Below are 13170 nucleotides of genomic sequence, written 5' to 3' on the forward strand. Positions count from 1 at the left end.
GCTCACAGTCTAATAGGAGAGACAACACAAATAAGATATATACAGGATAAACTGGAAATAATCAACAGAGGGAAGCACCAGAATTAAGAAGGATCAAGAAAAGCTTCCTGAAGGAGAGATTTTAGTAGGATTGATAATGCCATATCTTTTTCAGTTGTCCCCTCTTTCTCTATACACAGGAAAGCCTCAGAACACACTGTTAAATGAGGGACTACGTGCTAAGCAAAGAACAAGTTTCATCATTATTTGCTGATGCCTAGTAAATCCAACAGTTCAGTACCTCTCTTGGGGTCAGTCCAGTTTTACACACATTCAAACAAGCAGGGACTTGAAAATGGTATAAATTATCCCACAGATACTGGCCACCAAACCTATAGCCATGGATTTGGAATCAAAAGATTTGAGTTCAAGCTTTTCAATTTTGAATAAGTCATTTCTCTCTGGGCTCCATTTACCTTCTCAGTCTGTTTAAAGGGAACTGAATAGATGAAAAAGCAGTGAAGCAGCACTGTATGTAGAGAAGATGTACATATATGAGTTCATCTGAGAACCAGAGTGGGACATAATGGAGAGCACTTGGGTGAGGATCAATGTAGGGATAAAAAGGAACAATGTTTTTTGTTTTTGTTTTCGTCAGGCAATGAGGGTTAAGTGACTCACCCAGGGTCACACAGCTAATAAGTGTCAAGCGTCTGAGGCCGGATTTGAACTCAGGTCCTCCTGAATCCAGGGCCGGTGCCTTATCTACTGTGCCACCTAGCTGCCCCCAACAGTGTTTTTGGGTGAGTGTATTTCAGATCACTTTGGCAGGAGGAATTAAAAAGGTATTCTGGCAAACAATCAATCACAAATGTGGTATAGACTGGTGATATTGCAGTAATGAGCAACTTCAACAATTTGGATATCTGCCTAAGCTCTTTCTCTGCCAACAGCTGTATCATGAATACATGTGACTTGCTTTAAAAGGTGCATGAAGCAGCAAGGGCAACTGCTATTCTGAACCTAATGCTGACCAGGATGGAAGACATGGTGACTGAAGCAGAAAAAAATGAGGAACTTGTGAGCAAGTGAATACTCCATCATAGAGTTCAGGAAAGAAATGGGGGAAAAAAGGTGAGTATAAATCTGGTGTAAATCCTAGATTATAAAAGAACATATCCCTAAGTATTCAGAGAATGAATAAGAAGGATACAATAGCCTAATATTTTGCAGGGCAAGTCATATCAAGAGGAATGGGAACCTCCCCAAAATGAAATTCTGAAGATACAAGCAGAAGTTATTTCTAATGAGGAGATAAAGGAATTGCCTAAAGAGATCAATGTGGCTGCACAGGGAACTCTGAATGATTCAGCTGTCAAAAAAGATACAAACACACATATGCGCACATATATGTATATATGGTTATATAAAGATATATTTCTATTATATATTTATATGGCCCTATGTGTGTATGTGTGTGCATATTTGTTGTTCAGTTGTTTCAGTCATGTCTAACTGATCCTATTTGGGGTTTTCTTGACAAAGATACTGGAGTAGTTTGTCATGTCCTTCTCCAGCTCATTTGACAGATGAGAAAACTGAGGCAAACAGAGTTATGAGGCTTGTCCAGGGTTACACAGCTAGGAAGAATCTGAGGCCAGATTTGAACTCAGGAAGACAAATCTTCCTTACTTCAAGTCCAGTATTCTATCCACTGTGTTACCCATACATGTATTGTATGAGTATGCATGTGTATACACACATCACCATATATGCAAATGTGTATATGTACTTATACACACACATATACAAGGTCAGATAACAGACCAGCAAAAACTGGCAAAAGGAAACAATATTTTAAGGTAAGGAATACACAGAATGAATTGACTGATGAGAAGTAGCAAGGAAAGCTATAAGGGATGGTTGGTTTGGTTTTTAGATATGTTGGGAGAAAGAGGAGGGTCAGTCAATCCACAAACATTTATTAATTTATTATGCACCAAGTGCTGTGCTAAATGCTGGGGATCCAAATATAAACAAAATGAGTTTCTGCTCTCAAAGAGCTTACATTCCTGCTTCTCCTCCTCTTCCTCTTCCTCTTTTTCTTCTTCTTTCTCTTCTTCTAGGATGGAAAGTCTCAATTACTTTATTTTGAAGCATTTCACTTATTTTTAGTGTTTAAAACAGTGGGAAGCCTGTCCCAGGGTGGAAATGTCAAGGAACAGATTCTGAATGCAAATTGGATGCTAAATAAGGTCATGAACCATCATGGCCAGCAAGCAAGATCCAGCACTCCAGTGTTCACTAGGAGACCTCTTCAGGGCAGATGGTGGGTAGGAGTTGGGGTGGGAAGGGGACACACAATTTACATAACATACATCTACTGTGTCAGATTGAGGCACAGTATTTATGGTGGGATAGTTTCAGGTTGGCAGTTGGAAAGCTTGCATTCTTTTAAAAAAAAAATTTATTTCAAGTTGCAAGTTCCAAATTCTATTCCTCCCTCCCTCTCTACCAGGCCCCTCCCTGAGTAGGCAAAAAAATCAGATATAGATTATACATGTGCATTTGTATAAAAAATTTCCATAAAAGTAATATTGTATAAGAAGACAAATAAAATTTTTTAAATGAAAGAAAGTTAAAAAATAGCATGTTTCAGTCTGTATTCAATCAATATCAGTTCTTTCTCTAGAAGAAGACGGTTTGTTTTATCATTAGTCCTGTGGGATGGTCTTGGATCATTGCATTATTGACAATGGCTAAATTATTCACAGTTCTTCATCTAACAATATTGTTGTTACAGTGTGCAATGTTCTCCTGGTTCTGTTCACTTCATTATGCATCAGTTCATGTAAGTCTTTCCTGCTTGTCATTTTTTATAGTGCAATAATATTCTACTACAATCATATACCACAGCTCGTTTAGCCATTCCCCAATTGCTGGGCATCCCTTTGATTACCAATTCTTAGCCACCGCAAAAAGAGCTGCTATAAATATTTTTGTACAAATCGGCCCTTTTCCCTTTTTTGGATGTCTTTGGTATTGCTGAATCAAAGGGAATGCAGTTTTATAGCCCTTTGGGTATAGTTCCATATAACTCTCCAGAATGGTTGTATAACTTCACAACTCCACCAACAGTGTCCCAGTTTTCCCACATCCCTTCCAACATTCAACATTTTCCCTTTTTTGCCATATTAACCACTCTGAGAGGTGTGAGGTAGTACCTCAGAGTTGTTTTAATTTGTATTTCTCTTTAATTTAGATAATTTTTCATATGACTATAGATAACTTTGATTTCTTTGTCTGAAAACTGCCTGTTCATATCCTTTGAGCATTTATCAATGGGGGAATGACTTGTATTTATGTAAATTTAACTCAGTTCTCTATATATTTGAGAAATGAGGCCTTCATCAGAAATACTTATTACAAAATTTTACCCCCAATTTCTGCTTTCCTCATAATTTTGGTTGCATTGGATTTGTTTGTGCAAAAACTATTTAATTTTACATAAAGGGCTTACATTCTAATAGAGGAGGACAAGACATAAAAGGAAGCTGAAAAGTGTATGTGGAGGGGGTGGGGCATTGCTGACACAGGAGCATAGTGGTGAAATCTGGAGAGTCAGAAAAAGAGCCAGGAAAGAAATGATGGGTAAATGACCTCAGGACCTTCCTCAAAATGGAGGTTCTGGGAAGAATTCACCAATGGGAGAAGGGGACTACAGGAGTGGAGGGATAGTGAGAAGGCCATAGATCCCAAGGTTCAAATAAGGATTAAAAAATGGGGTAGGTCCCTGGTCACAGTTGTATGGAATAGAATTATTGGATATTAGTGAGAAGACCAAATGGAACATTACTTCATTTTTTTTTACTTAGTAGAATGCTCCTTGACCTGGAAACAACAGGAAAAAAAATGATTAACAGAAAGCAGAAATGTAAGATAAAGGAGATGATTAGATAACATCTAGCTGTCCTCAGTGTATTCAGGTCACTAAATCTGGATTGGAATATGTGTTGGGGTCCTGAAAAAACTAACAAAGATTATATCCCAGTGACTGCCAATCAACAGAGGAGTTCTTACCTGAATGGTGGAGGGCAAACATTGCCCTGATTTTCCAAAATAGGGAAGGGGGTGGGGTCTGCAAATGAGCCAATAAGCTTGACCTTTATTCCCTGGCAAAACTCCAGAACATGGTAATTATTTCAGGAATGATTTGTGAGCATTTAAAAAGGGAAATGCTAGAATAAAAGTCCACCTGGGTACCCCAAAAAGAGATCATGCCCTTTCTGGGAAACTTTGCCTGCCCTTCCACCAGTCTCTCCATTTTTTTAGCCATTGTGGCATATGTGTTCTGACCACTTCACCCTTAAGATTTACAAGATTAAGGGGTTTCTTGCCAAGAAACAGAAGGAAAATTGTTTCACCGTATCGGTGGATCTTCAAGAAAACTGTCAATAAAATCAAGTACAATTTAGAGACAGTAGAAAAGGCTGATAAAGAACAGCTGGCATAACGATACACATGTTTATACTGTACCAAGTCCAAACTCCTTACCATGCCAACCCTGATAAGTAAATGATGCTCTCCTCCCCTTATAGAAACTGTTTACTTAGGTGCAGAGATAAAGAGAAACACCATTGGAGAGAATGATCTTTTCCATTTTATTTTCATGTGTTATATTTAAAAGTTCACCAATGAATATGTGGATGACAACTAAAAAAAGACCCGGTTCAACAACAACACTGTGGGATGATCAGCTGTGATCGACTTAGCTCTTCTCAGCGATACAATGATCCAAGACAATTCCAAAAGACTCATGATAGAAAATGCTCTCTACATCCACAGAAAGAACTATGGAGTCTGAATGCAGATCAAAGCATACTATTTTTGCTTTTTTGTTGTTTTTTGTGACTTTTCCCTTTTGTTCTGTTTCTTCTTTCACAACATGCCTAATGTGGAAATGTGTTTACGTGATTGCACAGGTACAGATTGTATCAAATTGCTTGCTATCTTGTGGAAAGGAGATGGGAGGGAGGAAAGGAGGGAAAATTTTGAAACTCAAAATCTTATTAAAAAATCTATGTTGAAAAATATCTTTAGATGTGTTTGGAAAAATAAAATACTATTTACAAAAAAAAATAATTGTTCAAGTCAGACTGAACCCATTTGAAAGAGGAACTAGACTGGTATATCAAAGGAGTCAACCTTTTTGTGTGTCGTGGATTCTTCTGTAGTTTAGTGAAGCTTATGGACCCCTTCTCAAAAGAATGTTTTGTAAATGCATTAAACGAAATATATAAGATTGCAAAGGAAACCAATCATATTGAAATGTAATTATGAAAATATTTTTTAATAAAAACCAAGTTCATGGCTTCCAGGCTAAGGACTCTTACTGGACATATAGTGTTCCTGGGTTTCTGCAGTGTTAGAAAGGTCTGTCATCTACTTCTGTGGACCAGGTAAAATCATATTGTTAGATGATAGTAAAATTAGATGGACACAAAATTGGTTGAATTATCTGATTTCAAATAATAGGTCAAGATCAACTTGGAGGGAGATCTCCAGGATGAATGGTCCTGTGCCAGCACTTGTGTCAGTAGCCTGAATGAAGCCATAGAAAACATTCATGTCAAATTTTTCTGGGGACATAATTAGCTAGCTGACACACTACACAACCCAGTCAAGATGCAAAAAGATATTGCTAGGCTACTACAATGAATTTTTAAAAAACTGATCCAAGATTTCATTACTGTAGGGAATTCCCATTAAGTTTTCAATTTAACCAATTCAAATTCAAATTAACAATACTCTGAAACTTAGAGAATTGTAAGTGGTATGTGTCAAAGATAGGACTTAAACTCAAGTCCTCCTGACGGCAGGGCCACCTCTATCAACTATGTTACATGATAAATTTATCAATGTAGAATGAAACGAATAGGAAGTTCTGTACCTGAGTTCTAGGAATGAAATAAATTTCAATGTGTCAGATGAAAAGCATGTGAAAAGCCTATGAAAAAGATCTGGGAGTTAATAGTCTGTAATGTTAATATCAGTCAACAGGGTAACATGACAGCCCAAAATGCTATTATTTAAAGCTCAGAGTGGAATAGTATTGAGAATGAAGGAAATAATAGTTCTGTGATATTTAGTCCTGATCAGATAACAACTGGAGTTTTAGATGCCACATTTTCAGAAGGTCATTTATGAATTGTAGTGTTGTCATAGGACAATAACAAAGAGAGTAAGAGGAAGAGATCACTTGTCAGCATATATTATGTAGAAGGGATTCTTGGTTAGGTATAAGTTGGACAAGAACTCTGAGGTCACTCAATTCTTAGAATCTATGAATTGTAAAATAAAGAGACTGTACTAGATTATTTTTAAGGTTCTTCTTTGTTTAGATTTTATGATTCATCTCCCTTGAACAAGAGCAGAAGACACTATCCCAGGAAGAAATACAAAGCCCCGAAGCCCCAAAACAGGAAAAAAAGGAGAATGGCTACCAGATGTTATAAGGTCTAAATGCCAACTTTTTACTACTGCTTTGTCTCTCTCGGAAGGCATGGGTAGCTCTTTAAGAATTCCCCACTGGGTGCCCATCAATTGGGGAATGGCTGGACAAGTTGTGGTATATGAATACAATGGAATACTATTGTGCTGTAAGAAACTATGAGCAGGAGGAGTTCAGAGAAACCTGGAGGGTCTTGCGTGGGGTGATGATGAGTGAGATGAGCAGAACCAGAAGAACATTGTACACAGTATCATCAACGTTGAGTGTTGACCTACTGTGATGGACTATATTCTTCTCACCAATGCAATGGTACAGAAGAGTTCCAGGGAACTCATAATAGAAGAGGATCTCCAAATCCAAGAAAAAAAAAAAAGAACTGTGGAGTATAGATGCTGAATGAACCATACTATTTCTTTTGTTTTTGGTGCTGTTGTTTTTTTTTTTTAATTTTGAGGTTTTTCATCATTGCTCTAATTTTTTTCTCTTATAACATGACTAATGCAGAAATAGGATTAATGTTATTATGTGTGTATATATATACATATATATGTGTATATATATGTGTATATATATATATATATATATATATATATATATATATATATATAAAACCAAATCAGATTACCTTCTGTCTAGGGGAGGGGGGGAGGGAGGGGAGGGAGGGAGAAAAATCTGAAATTGTAAAGCTTGTATAAACAAAAGTTGAGAACTATTTTTACATGTAATGGGAAAAAAATAAAGTACTTTATTAATTAAAAAAAAAACAAACAAAACAAAACAAAAAAAAGAATTCCCCACTGGGTGGAAAGGGGCCAGATTCTTTATAACCTGCTTTGTAAAGCATCTTGAGCTGGTTCTCATGGTTATTATGCCATTGCTTTTCTTGGATGGGGGAAGAGCAAGTTCACAGTTAGAAAGCTGAATGTGTTGGATTGCACATTGCATTAAATTCTACAGGTGCCCCATGGCAAGTGAATCATCTTTATGTCAACATGACACTTCACTGTGCTTTGTGGCAATGCCAGCTTCCAAGCAAATAAAAAGTTGTTTTTCTTCCACAGCATTTGCCCTTATTCAATTTTCTACAAGGATCCCCTGATGTAGCTAGCCTATATCTATCAATACTTTATTTTACCTTGATTATTAGTCTCCCACAGAAAGAGGAAGCACTGAAAACAATTTGCATCCCCTGCCCTTAGTATCATACAATCTATGATTGGATGGGAATATTGGTTATCATCATGGATTGCCTTTGTAAGTCATTAGTATGACCTACACTTTGTCCATTATTTCATCTGGCATGTCCCCCAGTCAAGCCTGTCTATGTACACAAAACTGAACCACCTATGAGACTCTCCCCTTTTTGATTTACCTACTCTTTTCATATCTGATCATAAACTTCAAAACAATTACATTGCCTGCCCCTGAAAGATCCATAGTCAAACTTAACCTTCCTTTCCCAAAGGCATTTCCCTAAGCATCCAACAGTGTGGGGTCTAGGAAACATGTGACAGGAGAGGTGTCAATGTATAGTAGAAAGATCACTGGACTGAAAATAAGAAAATCTGAATATAAGAATTGTTCCATACCCTAAACTGGCCCTTCCCATCACTTACTAGTCATATGACCATGGGCAAATCGTCATTTTAATCTCTCCAAACTTGCTTTCTCATCTGAAATGAGGATACAGAACTACCTCAGGAACTTACTATAAAGAAAGGATTAAAGCTGTATTACAAAAAAAAAAGGTAAAATATCTTAAAGTGCTATATATAAATACTATTTATCATCATCATCGTTGTTAACTAAGGGAATCAAGGATGTTTCATCTTGAGAAGAAAAAAAAAAAGGAGGATGTAATAGTTTTGTTCGAATAGGTCCATCACTGAGAAAGGGGAAGAGTTTAGTTCTGTGCTGCTCCAGGGGGCAGATTTGAGATCAAAGGTTGAAAAATCACAGCAAATCAACCTGAAGAACATTGTAACAGCCAGAGGTGTCCAGCAAGGGGAGGGGCTGCCTAATGAAATTACTGAAGTGTTGAAACAGAGACTGAATAATCCCTGATCTGAAATACTGGAAATTCTTGCACTATGATTACCTCTACGATCCTTTCAAAATCCAAAGATCCTTTGAGCCCCTCCATAGTCTTTTTACACATTTCCTATGGATTTTTACTCTCTGAGCGTCCTCTGAGTTATAACCTTTACCCCAAAGTGCTCTAGTACCCTTAAGGGCTTGGGTGGGAGGGGTGTCTCTCATCTCTGCCATTAGCTCAAACTTCTGCCAATTGTTTCCCCCCAATTTTGGGAGTCCACGTGCCCCAGTTCCATTTAACCACTTAATGGTTAGATTAGTTTTTCCAAAGGAACATTTACTTCAAAGGTATAAGAGTAACCCCCCCCCAAACATTTCCTCCAATGCCTCTAGGGCATAAACCTACCATCCTCCCCCCCTCCCCCATACCACTTCAGTTTCCAGGGAGGAAAGGACTAGGTTCACAGTTTAGCTCAAATTCAAATCCAAAGCCCCACTTTGGGCTAGTGTCTTTTCACCCTGGCTTCTAAGGACTTCCAGGTTGGGTGGGCTACAGCATCTGGCCTGGAATACAATGTCTGGCCTAGAACTCCCAAATTGATGACTCCACTCCCTGCACCTAGAAACTGCAAAGAACAAATGAAAGAGACCAAAACCCAAAGCCCATTTCTCAGGGCCACACAGTCTGGAACAGGGGGAAGGGAAGGAATAGGTTTGCCCTTAGGCTCGGTTCCTTTACAATGTGGAATTACCAGTGGGGAGTGGCTGAGTCTTGCACCCCTGAAATCCACAGGAAAGAGAGACACTATCTCAAAGAGGTGGTTTGACGATGTCACAACTGAGTAGAATAATGCAGAATGTTCCCATATGTGTCAGTCCTTCTGTCACCCCCAAACAGGGCCCCAGAGTCTCCCATGTGAATGATGAATGAATGAATAAAGCATTTACCAAGTGCTTACTATGTGCAAAATATTGACCTTAGTACTGAAGATAGAAATAGAAAAATCAGATACCATTTTAGGTGGTCTGAACATGTAATCTTTTTTGTTACAGGTGTATAATCTAAAACAAAGATACATATGTTGGGAGTACACACTAATTTTTTTTTTCACTAATAAGGGTACTCATTTAAAAAATTTTGGATACCATGGAGCCATAGGATAGAAAGAAAACTGGGCCAGGGAAGGCATGGCAGAAAGTAAGAGAGGAATGAAGACAACGAGGTAAGGGTGATATTTGTGCATAGATCATGGGCTAGATGTGCATGCACCCCACTGTGTGTGCCAATAGACCTAGCCCACATTCTATGTGTGCCTATATTAAGAGTGGTAACAAACTGCCTCCTTTCAAATTTTGCTCAGGGCCTTGGCTGTATCTGATGCATCAATTAAGCTATCAAGACTTATTTGAAAAGCTTCAAGCCTCTACTTTCTTCAAAAAAGGAAGAAGCCAGTCTCCTCAATCCAGTTTATCCAGTTTAGCTAATTATCTCTTCTTCTAATCTTGCCCTTCCCCTGCTGAGAAGAAGAGGGTAAGAAACAAGGAGTAGGCAGAACAGGAACAGTAAGCACCACACATCTATATATAGTCATCCTTTTTATCCCTTTTTATTAAGAACATCAAATTTGGGTACTTCAATGCAATCCTAATGTTATCAGGGTGAACATGCATTTCATCAATGTAGATAATGACCATTCCACACTTTCTGAAACTGGGTCATTCTTGCCCATGTCTATTCATAAATCATACAGGGTCCATCCAAAGCAAAGGAGAGCTTCCTCTGATTCTTTCAACAAAATCATATCACTTGGGCTGCTCTTGATTCTCATTTCTCACCACCTGATTGGGAATCACAGAATCTACTGAGGGAGTGAAGAACCAATGGAGAAATGACTGAACAAATTATGGTATATGACATGATGGAATACTACCATGCTGCAAGAAATGATGAAAGGAATGAAATGACTTGTATGAACTGATGCAAAGTGAGATGAACAGAACCAGGAGAGCAATTTATACAGTAACAATAATATTATAAAGGCAAATAATTTTTTAAAATTTGGATCAACACAGATGACTATCAAAATTTCACAGGATTCAAGATGAAATGACTGCCCAATAGAGAGGTCATGCACTCAGAGTACATATTGAGATATTTGGAGGGGGGTGGGGTGGAGGCTGGCCAATGCGGGAATTTGTTTACTATATATGTTTGTAACAGGGGGTTTTATATTTCTTGCTTTTTCCATGGAGAGAGGGAGAGGTCAGAGGAATGAATTCAGATCTGAAAATAAAACAAAATTAATTTTTTAAAAAAATCATATCTTTTGTGATCTTGATTCTAATAGACATAACTCCTATTTTTGGTCATTTATGTTCTTGTTGATTCATATAAGTATAATACAAATAAAAGTATAGATATAAGTACTTATACAATAAAAGAACAGTAAAACTAAGTACAAGATGGTATAGTGGATAAAAATGGTCAACCTTAGAGTCAGAAAAACATGAGTCCTGCCTCTGACAATATTGACTTTGTGACCCTGGACAAGTCACTTAAACTCTCAGTTTCCTCATTACTACTATGACAGTGACAAGTAGTGGAATATAGAGGAAAGAACACTAGTTCTAGAATCAGAAGCTCTGGATTCAAATCTTCCCCCTTTCCATTGTATAGTGTCCCAAAAGTCTTAGTACTGTTTGACGTTATTAAAGCATAAAACTGCACTAAGACTTTTGGAACACCCTATCTTACGCAGTATGGTTTTGGGTATGCTACTTAACCTTCTTGAATCTCAATTACCTCATATAAGGCAAGGGCATTAGACTACATAGTCTTTCAGGTCCTTTCCAGTTCTGTGTCTATGATTTCTTTTAATAAAAGGATTTACCAAAACTGGAGTTGCTACACTGATGATGGGCCCAGGACAAAGTATAATATAGCCCAGGAGGTTTCCCATTGAAATGAGTTTTATTTTTGCTTAATATTTTAAAAATTACTAACAATTTCTCTATTTGTTTCCCTTCCCCTTTCTGTTCCTTCCCTATTCTCTGTGCACTTAAGTATATTATTATTTTATTTAGTTAATTAAAAATCAGAAAAAAGAATCCTTTCTCAACCTCTCTTGATTCTAGTACCTTCCCTCTTCCATTTATTTCCTACTTATACTACACACACACACACACATGCATACATACACACATTTGTTGTTTACATAGCTTGTATGTACAAACTTTGTACAAATTTGTATAGCTTGTTTGTACATATTTGTTTATTGTCTCCCTCATTAGATTGTAAGGTACTTGAGGACATGGACTGTCCTTTGCCTCTTTATATCCTCAGCACAATGTAGCACATAATAGGCATTTACTAAATGTCTATTGATTATCTGACCAATCAATAAAATCCTAGAAATGGCACTTTGTATAGAGTTCTGATCTAGGATCAGTGAGACCTACATTCTAAACTTATTTCAGACTCTTGCTAGCTGTGTGACCCTGGACAAGTCACTTGATTTCATTCTTTCTCAATTTCCTCATCTCCAAAATGGGGATAATAATAGCACCTACCTCCCATGGTTGCTGTGGGGATAAAATGATATAATATTTGTGAATTATTTTGCAAACCTTAAAGCACTATATAAATGCCAGCTATCATCACCATTACCACCACCACCATCATCATCATCATTTATTTATACCTTTTTTACATCTATCATTACCCACCAATCCACTCATCCCTCCACCAGTAGAAGCTGAGAGATAGGTAGATACACACACACACACACATACATACATACATACATACATACATACATACATACATATACATACACACATATACACACTAGCAAAATCAATCAACACCTTGGCCATTTCTAAGAATATGTTTCTGGTTCTGTACCTTTAATTCTGTCCCTTTTCTTTGAAAAAGAGCATGGTGTATTTCCTCATCCATCTTTTGAAGTCATGATTAGGTACTATTTTGGTCAGTTTTGAGGTCTTTCAGAGGCTTTTCTCCTCTATTTATGATCATATAAATTGTTTTCCTGTTTCTGTTTACTTCAGTCTGCATCCATCCCCCCAAATTTCTACATATTTCTTTGAACTGGTCATTTTCCTCATTTCTTAGAGTACAATAAAATTCCATGACATTTATATACCACCATTTGTTCAGTCATTCCCAAATCAATGAATACCCATTTGGTTTCATTTCTGTGCTATGATAAAAAGTGCTGCAATACTTATTTTTATGCATATGAGTTCTTTCCTTCTGTCCTTGACCTCTTTGAGGTATGTGCCTAATAGTATTAGCATGTACTGTTTAGTGACTTTTGGGAGGGTATGGTTCCATATTGTTGTTTGTTGTTTTTTTGCGGGGCAATGAGGGTTAAGTGACTTGCCCAGGGTCACACAGCTAGTGTCAAGTGTCTGAGGCCGGATTTGAACTCAGGTCCTCCTGAATCCAGGGCCAGTGCTTTATCCACTGTGCCACCTAGCTGCCACTCCATATTGTTTTCCAGAATGGTTGAACCAATTCACAGCTATGTGCCTGTCTTCCCACAACTTCTTCAGTGATTGTTATTTTCCTCTTTTTTCCTCTTTGTCAATCTGATGGAGTATGAGGTAGAACCTCAGGGTTATTT

At 37.5% G+C, this 13170-nt stretch overlaps 1 long non-coding RNA gene across 1 annotated transcript; it reads left to right on the forward strand.

Annotated features, from left to right (window-relative positions):
* The first annotated feature begins 722 nt into the window (after positions 1–722).
* On the forward strand, positions 723–6650 carry LOC122756355. Its single transcript, XR_006356450.1, has 4 exons — positions 723–782; positions 967–1113; positions 2783–2830; positions 4667–6650. It is a non-coding gene; the product is annotated as an uncharacterized LOC122756355 (long non-coding RNA).
* Positions 6651–13170: the final 6520 nt, after the last annotated feature.

The sequence above is a fragment of the Dromiciops gliroides genome, chromosome 4 (assembly GCF_019393635.1).
Source record: "Dromiciops gliroides isolate mDroGli1 chromosome 4, mDroGli1.pri, whole genome shotgun sequence".
NCBI lineage: Eukaryota > Metazoa > Chordata > Mammalia > Microbiotheria > Microbiotheriidae > Dromiciops > Dromiciops gliroides.